General features: G+C 43.6%; 1 protein-coding gene across 6 annotated transcripts in view; it reads right to left on the reverse strand.

The window, feature by feature from the left end:
- The window catches only part of RARB (retinoic acid receptor beta), a 751,528-nt gene extending 740,824 nt beyond the window's left edge, over nt 1-10,704 (reverse strand). For 4 of the 6 annotated variants that reach the window (XR_004538031.1, XR_004538032.1, XR_004538033.1 and 1 more), the window contains exons 1-2: nt 9,294-9,364; nt 4,343-4,457 (exon numbers count right to left, since the gene is read on the reverse strand). The gene's annotated coding sequence lies outside the window, so the exon portion shown is untranslated. Of the gene's footprint in view, nt 1-4,342; nt 4,458-9,293; nt 9,365-10,377 lie in introns of those variants that run through there. The other 2 variants (XM_033930170.1, XM_033930168.1) reach the window with 1 other exon arrangement.
- Nucleotides 10,705-13,507: the final 2,803 nt, after the last annotated feature.

Genomic DNA, 13,507 nt, shown 5'->3' on the forward strand with positions numbered 1-13,507 from the left:
CATATAAATAGAGAACAAATTGATATCAAGTCATAGTAAATTACCAGACCTCAAATACCCAAGGCATTACTCAAATAATTTTTCATGCCCTTACTGGGGTAGTATATTCATCATTGGTCAAGTGGCATGTGCTCAAAATGTTTGATTTGATTTTTAATTTAATAAATATAAAGTGAATAAATGAAAAAAAAAAAAGGCATGAAAGACTTTTTTTTAATTCTTTATTCATTTATCAAATACAAAGTGCAAACATATGAACATTCAAGTAACGTACTATACTGCACTCTATTCCAATAAAATAAACTGTTTTATCCCCACTTCCCACCCCCCCTCCCACCTGGATATGTGCTTCCCTTTCATAGCACCTTATGCACTTTAATATTGATTAAATTAAAAATCAAATCAAACATTTTGAGCACTCAGAAAACATAAACAAGATATTTCATTTTCACTTTTTCCTTGGAACACCTAAGTACGACTTCCTCCAAACAGAGATGGTTTGCTTCCAAAACTAAATACAGTACTCCCCCGATATTCGCGGGGGTTCCGTTCCAAGAACTCCCACGAATCTCGAAAAACCGAGAATACGGTTTTTCATGGGAGAGCCTGAAGAGGGCAGCAAGAGCGCAGCCGCGAGTGCAGGAAATCACTCGTGGTACGCTCCGACCGCCTCTTCCTGCACTAAGTCGGGCCTTATCCAATCAGGAGCTGCGTGTCAAAGGCCCGACTTAGTGCAGGAAGAGGTGGTCGGAGCTTACCGCGAGTGATTTCCTGCACTTGCGGCGCTCCGGCTGCTCTCTCCTGCCTCTCCCGCTGCCCTCGCCTTGTCGGCGGTTCACGGTCGGAAAATACCGTAAATGACCGGGACCGCCAACCACGAACGACCGGGGGAACACTGTACTACGAAAATTAAAATGACAATCAAACTGCAACGCACAATTCACACCCATTCCCTGCCCATGACCATCCCATCTCCAGGCTCATAACAGGCTTTGAAGTTATTGTGGAACTTAGCACTTGATGTCATGTCAGCGCAGCAATGGTTAGTGCCTCCGTGCACCAACAGTGCACACTCATTCATGCAAAGAGGCTTAAATTCTACATATGGTGCCTAAAATTCCACATTAATGAGCTGCTGTGATATGAAGTCGCGCAAAGCAACTCATTCGACTGGAATTTTGTGAAAATAAGCATGAGGGTCTTTGTGGGCCAGTTTTTAAATAAATAAATAAAATCAGTGACGTGCTGCGATATTTATGGCAAGGGTATATAGGGTTCTTTTACTAAGGCCACTAACTGATTTAGCACATGCTAAATGCTAAGGTGCCCATAGAATATAAAAGAATGCCTTAGCATTTAGTGCACGCTAAATCGATTAGTGCGCCTTAGTAAAAGAATCCCTATATGAGCTAAGCCAGGGGTAACCAATCTTGGCTCTCATCCAGTCAGGTTTTCAGGATTTACACAATGAATATGCATGTGATCCATTTGCATACAATAGCGGCAATGCTAAATTGAGGCTCTCGAGGACCAAAGTTGGACCCTCTTGTGCTAAACGTTAATGCAATATGTACCCTTAAGCAAGGTTAATGTGCTCACTGTGCCGAACAATGTCACATCTTGCTCCCTCTTCTACGAAACCGTGCTAGCATTTTTTTAGCGCAGAGAGCTGCGTCGGGAGCAGCGCAGGCCATTCTGCACAGCTCTCTGCGCTAAAAACTGCTAGCGCAGTTTCGTAGAACAGGGGGGTTGGTCTCTTTCTGAGAGTCACCAATAACATTTGTTACTTCTCCTAACATAGTAACATAGTAGATGAGGGCAGATAAAGACCCGAATGGTCCATCCAGACTACCCAACCTGATTCAAATAAATTTTTTTTTTTCTTTTTAGCAATTTCTGGGCAAGAATCCAAAGCTCTGCCCGGTACTGTTCTTAGGTTCCAACTACTGAAGTCTCCATTAAAGCTCACTCCAGTCCATCTATACCAGTGGTCTCAAACTCGCAGCCCGGGGGCCACATGCGGCCCGCCAGGTACTATTTTGAGGCCCTCAGTATGTTTATCATAATCACAAAGGTAAAATAAAACAGTTTCTTGATCATATCTCTTTACCTATAAATGACAATATTATTATTAAGACTTAGCCAAAAGGAAAGATTTATAAACTATAAAGAGTTTTACCTCATGCAAAATTGTCATTTCTTTAATAAGACATTAACTATTTTTTCTGCGGCTCTCCAAGTACCGACAAATCCAAAATGTGGCCCTGCAAAGGGTTTGAGTTTGAGACCACTGATCTATACCATCCCAGCCACTGAATCCCTCCCCAGCCCATCCTCAACCAAAAGGCCATATTTTTTTACTTTTGTATCGAAGTGAAGAAACGTAAGTTCTGTATCACTACTACCTTTCCAAAATCTATCCTTCAGACTAACACAGACTTACATTATGTAGTGTGCAGATTCCATTAAAAAAAAAAAATACTTTGAGCAGAAAAATCATAAAAATATTGAACAGTGTAATTTTTTACCCTTTTCTTATGAAACTCTTATTCTGCGTTCTTCTAATGCTTACATTATCATGCCTAATAATCAAAAGAAACTTTAACACTCTCCTCACTACTGCCACTCATCTTATAATCTGTAACTGGAAGGATAATACTAAGCTTAACTTTAGTGAGTGGTGGAGTTATGCGTGCTCTATACGAAAATATGAAAGTATTATCGCTTTAAAATCTTGTAAAATAATACACTTTCATAAAACTTGAACACCCTTTGATAATTTCTATAACCGCTTTTGAGTTTTTTGTCTTTTTATATAGTTTGCTGCTTTTGACCGCATATTTAAGTAACTATCTATATTAATATACATTACTTGTAAATATGTTTGTGCTTCCATTGTTAACTTTAAAAATGCAATAAAATCTATATAAAAAAAATACTTTGAGCAGTACAGACTTTGTGATATTTTGAAGCATAAGCAGCAAGTTATTGTGAACCCACAAACCAAAGCAGAGAACAGCAGACACATGACCTCCTTGGTGCATGCAACAAAATAAGCTTTGCCTTGTCACCCATTCCATCTTCAGGCCATACTCAAATTGGAGTGACAGTAGATAATGCAAACCTTTTTCATTATGAGCCAAACTGATGGTACAGTTGCCTGAAACATCCATGAAAATGTTCTTAGCATTGGAAACAGAACCAGTTAACAAAAATTGCAAACCTTATGGCTTCAGACTAAACGGATGGCACAGCCGCCTTCAATAGCCATGAAAATTTCCTTAGCATGTGAAACAGAACCAGTTAAACTTTCAACATGTAACAGTCCCAGAGTAGCGAAAAGAGGGGCTCACAAGCATATCACTTCTCACCCCCAGAGAAAACAACAGGGCCCAAGATATCACCGCTCACCCTCTCAAAAAGGCACTCAGAACCTATATAAGAAACTTACCAAACCATAATAGCTCCAACACACCTATGACAGGCCCTAGAGCACCAATATCCCTAATACTGGGAAATTGGAAGAAGATGGACTGTTACAGATTCCTACACAGACACCACATTGCCAGCAGAATCCTTCACCACAGCTGCAGAACATGATTCTCACCTGATACAAACATGGAACGGCAAAAAAACATATGGACAAAAACTGAAATGGAGATAAAAACTGAAAGCTGAGATATTAGACTCTTCTTGTTGTGCAGCAACATCAGAGAAATAGAAAGAAATGCATGTCCACCTGTACAGTGCAAAATAAAGCCGACATGTAAATTCTCAACACCAACATAATCCAAGCACTAAACTGAAAATATATTTAGTTTTCCTACCTTTGTTGTCTGCTGATTTTATCATTCTAATCTGCTATTTCTTTTTTCATCTCCTTTCTTCTTCAATGCCAAACAGACAGACGCAAGGTAGGAAGTGATCTTTACATTCAGCTTTCTTCAAATTTTCTGCCTCCTTCTCATCTATCTACCGTTCCCTTCATGTGGTCTCTCCCTTTTTTCTTTCCCTTCACATGTGTTATATCAACCCCTCTTCCTTCCTCCCTCCCCCCTTCATATACAGCCTTTCACCTTCTCCCTTCCCGTCCATGTGTATTCCCCCTCTCCCTTCCTTTTCCCCCATCCGTTCCATTCTATTCATATGCAGCCTCCCTCCCTTCCCTGTCCTCCTATCCCAAGTATAGCATTTCCCTCTCCCGTCCAATCACGTGCATGTTGCCCCCTCCCTGTCCTTCTATCCACGTGCAGCCTTTCCCCCTTTTCATGCCCTTCCATTCCATTCATGTCAATTTCCAGTTCCCTTCCATTCATGTGCAGCCTTTCCCCCCTCTCCATACCTTTCCATTCCATCCATGTGCAGTTCTCCCTCTTCCTGCCTCAGTGGCATAGCCAGAAAACAATTTTTGGATGGGCCAGTAGATTGGATGGGTGGTCACTAGGGCTTGCAACTTTCTGAAAGAGAGAAACATCCCATTTGATGCACCATGGCAAGCCCCACCTCTATCTTTCTCTCAATAACTTCAAAATAAGGGAAGCAGTACATGCTTCAGTGGCACAGGCTACACTAAAGGCTAGGGGAATTACAAGGAGATTTTACTCATCAGCCACTATTGAGCCTTAGTCCACCAACACAACATTGTGCCTATATTGTGTCCAGTATAAAATTCAGGGATGATCTATGGCAGGGGTGTCAAAGTCCCTTCTCGAGGGCCGCAATCCAGTCGGGTTTTCAGGATTTTCCCCAATGAATATGCATGAGATCTATTGGAATACAATGAAAGCAGCGCATGCAAATAGATCTCGTGCATATTCATTGGGGAAAATCCTGAAAACCCGACTGGATTGCGGCCCTCGAGGAGGGACTTTGACACCCCTGCCATGGATCATCCCTGAATTTTATACTGGACACCATTTACTGAATTCCCCCCACCCACCCTGTTCATTGCATTGTAGTAAAAGAACCCTCAATTCTCAGTTCCTATGTCTCGGGGTGGGGGCCCTTATATTGATAAAACTATGCAGTAACTCAGCTTCGTACGTTCTGTTCAGCTACTATCCTCCACTCAGATTTGGCAAGTTACATGCTCACAACAAAGTTTTAACAAAGCATTACAATTTGTTGCAAATAGAAATGAATTGTGGGGGTCCTTTTAATATGGCACTAAGTCCATTTCTAGTGTGTCCGGCAAAAATGGCTCGCTTTCAGTTTGGTTTATTAATGACTTTCCACTAATATTAAACGTTAGCATGCAGCCATTAAAAAATAAAATAAAAAAAAATTTACCCTGGGTGCTCTTACTACCACCTATTTAGGTGGTGGTCAGGGCTCCCACGTTAACTGTGTGCTAACCAGTTAGTGCACAGTAATATAGGTGCACTAACTGGTTAGCACATAACACCCACTCTCCACTCCTGGCAAGCCTGTTCAAAAAATAAGTTACAAAAAAATTATCATCATTTGTCTAGTAAATGCACATCAGGCTATTTTGGTGCATTATGAGCATCTTATTAAGCCGTGATATCGCGTGCCATGCAGCAAATGCATCAAAGCATCCCTCTGAGCTTCGGTGCATTTACCGCGCCAGCCACCCCTATTTAGTTCAATAAAAGAGGCCCTAAATGTATGTTAGCACTTACAGTCTAGTAAAATGACCCCTATATTAATTATTCTACTGGACTGTGTACAGATATATAGTTTTTACAATGCGCGATTAAGTCAAATGTATACGATAAAAATTATGAATTGATTTAAAAATGTATAAACTGCTTTTTCAGAAACACAAGCACTGCCCAGCCTAGTGCAGAAATAAAAAACAATGTACAACGCAAGATATCCAGAGCCACAGAAAGTGACACCAGAGCATAAACTTAGGGTTCCTTTTATCAAGCCGTGCTAGCGGGGTTAACGCGCGCAACGTTTCATCACGCGCTAACCCCCGCGCTGGCCAAAAAAACTACCCGATGTTCACATACAAAATGGGGGGGAACACCACTAGGGGTCAGTAACCTGGAGAGAGACCTGGGAGTGATGGTAGACGCAACACTGAAGGCGTCGGCGCAGTGCGCCACAGCCTCAAAGAAAGCAAACAGAATGTTGGGTATCATTAAGAAGGGTATTACGACCAGGACGAAGGAAGTCATCATGCCGCTGTATCGTGCAATGGTGCGGCCGCATCTGGAGTACTGTGTCCAGTACTGGTCGCCGTACCTCAAGAAGGACATGGCAGTACTTGAGGGAGTACAGAGAAGAGCAACTAAACTGATAAAGGGAATGGAAAATCTCCCATATACCGACAGATTGAAGCAGTTGGGACTTTTCTCCCTGGAAAAGCGGAGACTTAGAGGAGACATAATAGAAACCTTCAAGATCCTGAAGGGCATAGAAAAAGTAGACAGGGACAGACTTTTCAAATTATGGGGCACCACAAGTACAAGGAGGCACTCGGAGAAATTGAAAGGGGACAGGTTTAGAACAAACGCTAGGAAGTTCTTTTTCACTCAGAGGGTGGTGGATACATGGAACGCGCTTCCAGAGGCTGTTGTAGACAAGAAAACATTAAATGGTTTCAAAGAAGGTTTGGATAGATTCCTAGAAGAAAAAGGGATTGAAGGGTATAGACAGGTATAGAGCACTACTCAGGCGATGGGCCTGATGGGCCGCCGCGGGAGCGGATCGCTGGGCAGGATGGACCTATGGTCTGCCTCAGTGGAGGCAACTTCTTATGTCCTTATGCTCAAGGGAGGCGGTAGCGGCTAGCGCGGCCGGCGGTTTAACGCACGCTATTATGCATGTTAAACCGCTAGCGTGGCTTGATAAAAGGAGCCCTTCATTTTAGTGCCATGATGTTCATGTTCTCAAGTGCCTGAACCACTCAGCTGCGTTTGCTTGAACGATACTGTGTATTATAACCACATTCTAGAAGATAAGACTGAAAATTCATTTAGATAACAATTCTAAAAAGTGGTTACACTTCCTATGTTTAATAATAATAATAATTTTATTCTCATACTAGTGTTTAAGCCCGTTACAATAACGGGTGCTAGAGTAGATGTCTGTATGTCTGTTTTTTGTTTTTTATTTGTCTCTCTCTCCCTGGACGCTGTCTGTCTGTCATTCTTTGTGTCTGTGTCTCTCCCTGGTCCCCTGTCTGTGCGTCTTTCTTTCTTTCTGTCTCCCTGGCCCCCCTGCTTGCCAAAGCAGCCTCCTTTCCCTCTCCCCCTGTTGTGCAATGGCTGCCTGCTTCTTGGCCCCCTTCTGTTCCCCCCATGATTGCTGTCTGCCCCCAGAACAACCATCCCCCAAAGCAGCCCCCTTTCCCTCCCCCCCCCTGGCCCCCAGTTGTGTCATGCCTGCCTGCTCTGTGGCCCCCTTATATCCCCCCATGATTGCTTTCTGCCCCCAGAACAACCATCCCCCCAAAGCAGCCCCCTTTCCCTCTCCCCCTGTTGTGCAATGCCTGCCTGCTTTGTGGCCCCCCCTTCTGTTTCTCCCCCTCCCTGATTTCTGTCTGCCCCCAGCACACCCCTCCCTCCAAAGCAGCCCCCTTTCGCTCTCCCTCTGGCCCCCTGTTGTGCCATGCCTGCCTGCTCCGTGGCCCTCTTCTGTTCCCCCCATGATTGCTGTCGGCCCCCAGCACAACCATCACCCCAAAGCAGCCCCTTTTGCCTCTCCCCCTGTTGTGCAATGGCTGCCTGCCTGCTTCGTGCACTCAGCACAACCCTCCCACCAAAACAGCTCCCTTTTCTGGCTGCTCCAGGGCCCTTCTTTTTTGGCTTCCCCTCCCGTCCTTACCTTCCTCCATGCATCCTGCCGCCACTGCCACTCTTGTTCCTGTTCAAAGCGGCCTGCTTAGGTTCATGGGCGGCTGTATTGAACCTCGCAGGCCGCTCTCCATATGATAGCATGTTCCTTCTGACTCGATTGCGTCAGAGGGAACGTGCTTCATGTGGAGAGCGGCCTGCGAGGTTCGCTACAGCCGGCCGTGAACCTCATCAGGCCGCTTCAAACAGGAGCGGCAGCAGTTGGTGCGGGAGGGGGGAGTCATCGACGCTGCTGCGGCGCAAGAGGATCGGGGCCATGCTGCCAGCGGGACAGCCCTCAGCCCTCTCCCTTCTCCTCTTGCGCACTGTGGAGGCAATCGTTGGCTGGCTGCGGTCCAGGCTTGGAGAGGGCAGTGGGTGCTAGCGGCCGGCAGCGGTGGAGAGCAGGGAAGAGCGCGCATGCCACTTGTCTTGCCTCGCGTGAGGCCAAACCGTAAGCCGCGCATGCGCACTTCCTATGTGTGCTACAACTCACGGAAAACGGACGCACGCATAGGAAGTGCGCATGCGCGGCTTACCATTTTATTATATTAGATACCGCCAAAGCCATGGAAGTTCAAGGCGGTTTACAGCAAGAAGCGCTGGACAATCAGCGAAGAGGTTACAATCAAAGTCAACAATACAATCTTACATAATGAAAGAATTGGAAAGCTATATAGTTCTTAAGGTTGAATTAGCAGAGCTGTATAGATTCTCAGTTTACAAACTCGTTTTTACCAGTTTTCTAAAACTGAAATAGGATGAGGAGAGCGTGATAACGTTACTAAGCCAATCGTTCCATTTGCCTGCCTGGAAGACAAGAGTTCTGTCCCAGAATCTTTTGTAGTGGCAGGCTTTTATTGTCGGATAAGTGAACAGATGTATTCTTCGTGTGGGCCTAAAAGAACTTGCCAGATTAAAATGGGAAACTAGGTAATTGGGGGCCAGACCAAATATTGATTTATAGCACAGACAAGAGAACTTAAACAGGATTCACGCCTCTAGGGGGGACTATGGTTTGTAATATAAAATGTTTGGAGGAATGATAGTTTTTCATGATAGTATTTTAATTTATAACAATTTTTATTGAAAGAATCAATATAGAAATACGAGATAATACAAAAATATATTCATTACAATAAGAATCACAATAATAATATTTCTCGTACATATTTATATCATTCCTCCAAATTAAATTTCCATATGAACTAAACCATTCTTTTATATACCCCCCTTAATTCCATCTCTTATCCCCTGTCTTCCACTCCAAATGAAATCCCCCGCCCCAGATGAAAGCTAACAAAAATAAAGAAATAAAATAAATATCTGGAATTCCATTCATGTAATTAGATAACCTAAGTATTTCATAGATTATATGGATTAGAATTTTTAAATATGTGAAATAATTTGTAAGGAATATCTTTATGAATATATGATTGTATTTTTACTTTATTCCTTCAATAAAAATGTTTGAAAGTAACCAAATACCAAAAGAGTATATATCAGCAGTGTCTGAACGTCATTCTCGCCTTGCATTGAATCGCTGACTCCTCCTGCACCTGGTTACTTGAAAGACACATAGGCAAAGACGACTCTTATAAGAATGCATGTCCCGTGACGCTGGGGGCAACTTTTCTTTTAGCCTACCCACGCAAATGTTTAGTCAAGTACCTTGCAGTTAAAATGTTTTTCTTTCACCTGAACACTTGCTGCATTTCTTGATATGAAGAAGTTGTCTACCGCTTGTGTTAATTAAGTTGTATAGGGAACTTTAATGCTAAGCCTATTCTTTTTATATCAAGTTATTGCAAGAATTATTGTTTCTCTTCACATTTTCTAGGCATTCTCAAAGATTGATTGTGGTCTAAGAAGGTTTAATTTGTTTTCCTTGAGACTCGATTTAATTTGTACATTTACAGCTGATTTTCTTGAACAAGGTTATCTTGAAAATTCAATTAAAAAAAAAAAAAAGAATGCATGTCCCTTCCACAGTTAGCAGGCCAGGAAAAGCTTCAGCGTTGAGCAGGGACTACATCGAGTCTGCCTGTATCAATCTTCCGGTCTGTTAATTATGCAAAAAGCGCAGCGATTTTCTCCCTGTGAACGGGGTAGTGGGAGCCGGGTCATTTAAGAATTTACATTAGGTTTTCATGAGCGAGTCAGTCCAAAAATGGGGCAGGAGATTATGTACACATTTTAGCGGCTCATTTATGCAAATACGGGAGCAGACTTTTAATAACCTCATTTGCTGTTTATTTTGCTGCACACTTTGTGTTAGACTTCTGAGCATGGTTTAGTGTTTCCCATTCCTGGTTTGATATTACCGAATCACTCCCTAATGATGCCTCAAAGGCGCCTTTTCTTTGCAAATGAGAAGGAATTGAAATCCCAGGACATTATCATTAAATCACCATCGTTAATGATGTAAATGCAAAAAAAAAAAAAATAATAATAATGGCTTCGTGCCTTTAATTGGTCTATGTTCATTACAGAAGTTCTTATCAAGCTTTTCCTTTTCTCTCCCCACGCACACTTTGCTCATTTGTATATCCCACCCCCGTGCAGTACTTACCCAGCTTATCTGGTCCTGTTTAAAGCGCACAACTTTTTTTTTTTTTTTTTTTTTTCTCAGACGTCTAAGTTACGATCATACCATCCAGCGCGTGTAGATATAAATAATTAACTAAATAAAATAGTTCTCCGGGTCCAGGTGTTTTTGCTCGCAGACAAGACCAATATCACACCCAGGCCAGGGCAGAGACACGAATCAGCGGACATGAAAGCAGAACTGACGAGGATGGATTTACGACTCCGCCTCATTTTCCGACACGTCCTGCACCTGAACTTCGTTCAGCAAAACAAAGCAGCCACGTTGCACGTGGCAGCTTCCTCCAATATGCACAATGGACACCCCCCCCCCCCCTCCCCCTGTTTTCAAATCGCTTTCGCCTCTTTTACACCGCCCAGAAATGACCACCGCTGAAGCTGGCTGCCGTGCAGGAAAACCACCTGCTTCTAGCATTGAGCCTGCCCAATTCCATCCGCTAGTGCAGGGGTGTCAAAGTCCCTCCTGGAGGGCCGCAATCCAGTCGGGTTTTCAGGATTTCCCCAATGAATATGCGTGAGATCTATTTGCATGCACTGCTTTCATGGTAGGCTATTCCATGCATATTCATTGGGGAAAATCCTGAAAACCCGACTGGATTGTGGCCCTCGAGGAGGGACTTTGATACCCCTGCCCTAGTCCAGGGGTAGGCAATTCCAGTCCGCGAGAGCCGGGTCAGGTTTTCAGGATACCCACAATGAATATGTATGAGATGAATTTGCATGCACTGTCTCCTTGAGATGCAAACCTATCTCATGCATATTTATTGTGGCTATCCTGAAAACCTGACCTGGCTCCGGCTCTCACAGACCAGAATTGCCTACCCCTACCCTAATCCTATGACTGCCCCAAGGGTTTCCATAAGGCTCCAGAAACAGGAGGACGGATTGAGAAATCCAGGTTTTACTTCCATTGGTTGCAGTAGAAGTAAAACCCAGATGTCTCGATCCATCCTCCTGTTTCTGGAGGAACAAGGTAAAACCAGGATTTCCAGGATCTTCATTGACTTGTATTGAGATCCTGGTAAAAAGACCTAAGTCCTCTTTCTTAATAGCTACTAAATACATGCGCTCTGAACGCGTTCACCTTTTAGAAACGCGGGTGGGCCCATCTTTTATGCTTCAGGAGGAATAATTTTATTGCTAGCATCATACATTTGAAGGGGTGTAATCCAGCCCGATGGAGCCCTATATTTGCTCAAAGAGCTGTGTGTGTGCCCCTTTTCAAAGTAAGCAAACGAAGAAAGCCAAGTGGTCTGCAGTAAAGTGATGCGACCAGAGCAAACAGTGGAGAAGAAAATGCGGAGCTGCTGATGTTCGTGAATGGAGGGGGAGGGGGGGATTTATTCGTTCAACCCAAACAGTCTGTTTTCCAAGGCAACATGGATTCTATTGACTAGTCCCGCAGCTCTGAGTTGAACGAATAAATCCCCCTCCATCCACGAACATCAGCAGCTCCGCAGTTTCTCCTCCATGTTTGCTATGGTCGCACCCTTTCAAAGTAAGTCCATTTCTGTTAAAAAAAAAAAAGAAGAAGACAAAAGAGCCAGGTGCATGATTAAAAGGCTATAGTGACTGTAAAGCGGAAAGGGGTAAAATGCGGACCTCACGGATCTTAACTGCACGTCCTTAAAAATCAGAGGTCCGCGCCACTTTTAGTCTCTGACTCTAACAGACCTCTTTGACACTTTAGCTCTGATGGATCCTAATGCTTTTCCCTTCCTATGCTGAGACTAAAAGTGATGAGACTTTTTGCCCTGAGGTCCGTGAAGGAAAAGCATTAGGATCCGTCAGCGCTAAAATGCCATAGAGGTCTGTCAGAACCAGAGACTAAAAGTGGCGCGGACCTCAGATTTTAGGAAACCGGTTTAAAGGATTCGTTTTAGAGCCGCTCCAGCACTAGTCTCTGGCTCTGACAGACCTCGATGACATTTTAGCGCTGACGGATCCTAATACTTTTCCCTCCCTCTGCTGAGACGGATCCGTCAGAGCTCAATTGTCATCGAGGTCTGTCAGAGCCAGAAACTAACTACAAGTGGCATGGACCTCAGATTTTTAAGGACGTGCGGTTTTAGATCCGCGAGGTCGTCAGGTCCGTGTTTTACCCCTTCCCCCAGGATTTCCCTTGGGACGGATCGAGATGAGTCAGAAATTAACAGGGGTGCATGAGTAAAGCATTTTAAAATAAATGTCACATGGAAAGAAAAATAGTGATATTAAGGGAGACATATTCCAAATAGATCTAACAAAATATCTTCTTTGGACAAGGAGGTTAGGACAACCCATATATTTTATTTGAAATACCGGTATATACAGTATAATGTATCTGGCACCTACATCGCACAGGCACCGCTGCGCTCCATTAAAGAGCATTGGGCGCAGGCAAACAGGGATCCGCCCCATTTCTTCCCAGTATGTCCTCCATCAGCACACACGAGATGGAAGCACTATTGTATCTTGCAGGGGCTTGTTAGTGCAACGACTTCCTCCTGGCTGGCTATCTGCTTCATGCTGCCACAAAGCACTAGTGTATTGGTTCATAAACTTGTCTGGGGGTTTAGGAGAACTGTAATGCATGTTCATGAGAGAGATTTAACCCCGAACCCACACACGAAAAAGGCCACCAACTGGACATTGCAGCATTCACGTCCCATAACCTTGACACTCAAAACATACACACATCCAACGGTATATGGCACCCCTCCCTCTGGTCAGACCACTACAAATACACTTTCACTATAAATTGGGCTCAAAACAACCACAAACCCGCACCCCAAAAAATCCACATCAACACACGACAGAAAATCAATCCTACTACATTTTGGGAGAAGGTAGATCCAGCATTCGACCACATCAACCCCAAAGAATTTGTAACTCACTGGCGTACCCTTAGCGAAGCTACTTTGAACGAGCTAGCACCAATAAAAACAAAAAACAAAATCTGTAGACCTTCAGACAAATGGTTCGACGCCGAACTTCTCCATTTAAAAAGACAATGCAGACACCTCGAAAGAATATGGAAAAAACAGAAACAAGACCAAACAAAAGTAGCATGGAGAATCCAAATCAAACAATATAACATCAAACTAAAGGAAAAA

Source organism: Geotrypetes seraphini, chromosome 2 (genome assembly GCF_902459505.1).
Source record: "Geotrypetes seraphini chromosome 2, aGeoSer1.1, whole genome shotgun sequence".
Taxonomy (NCBI): Eukaryota; Metazoa; Chordata; class Amphibia; order Gymnophiona; family Dermophiidae; genus Geotrypetes; species Geotrypetes seraphini.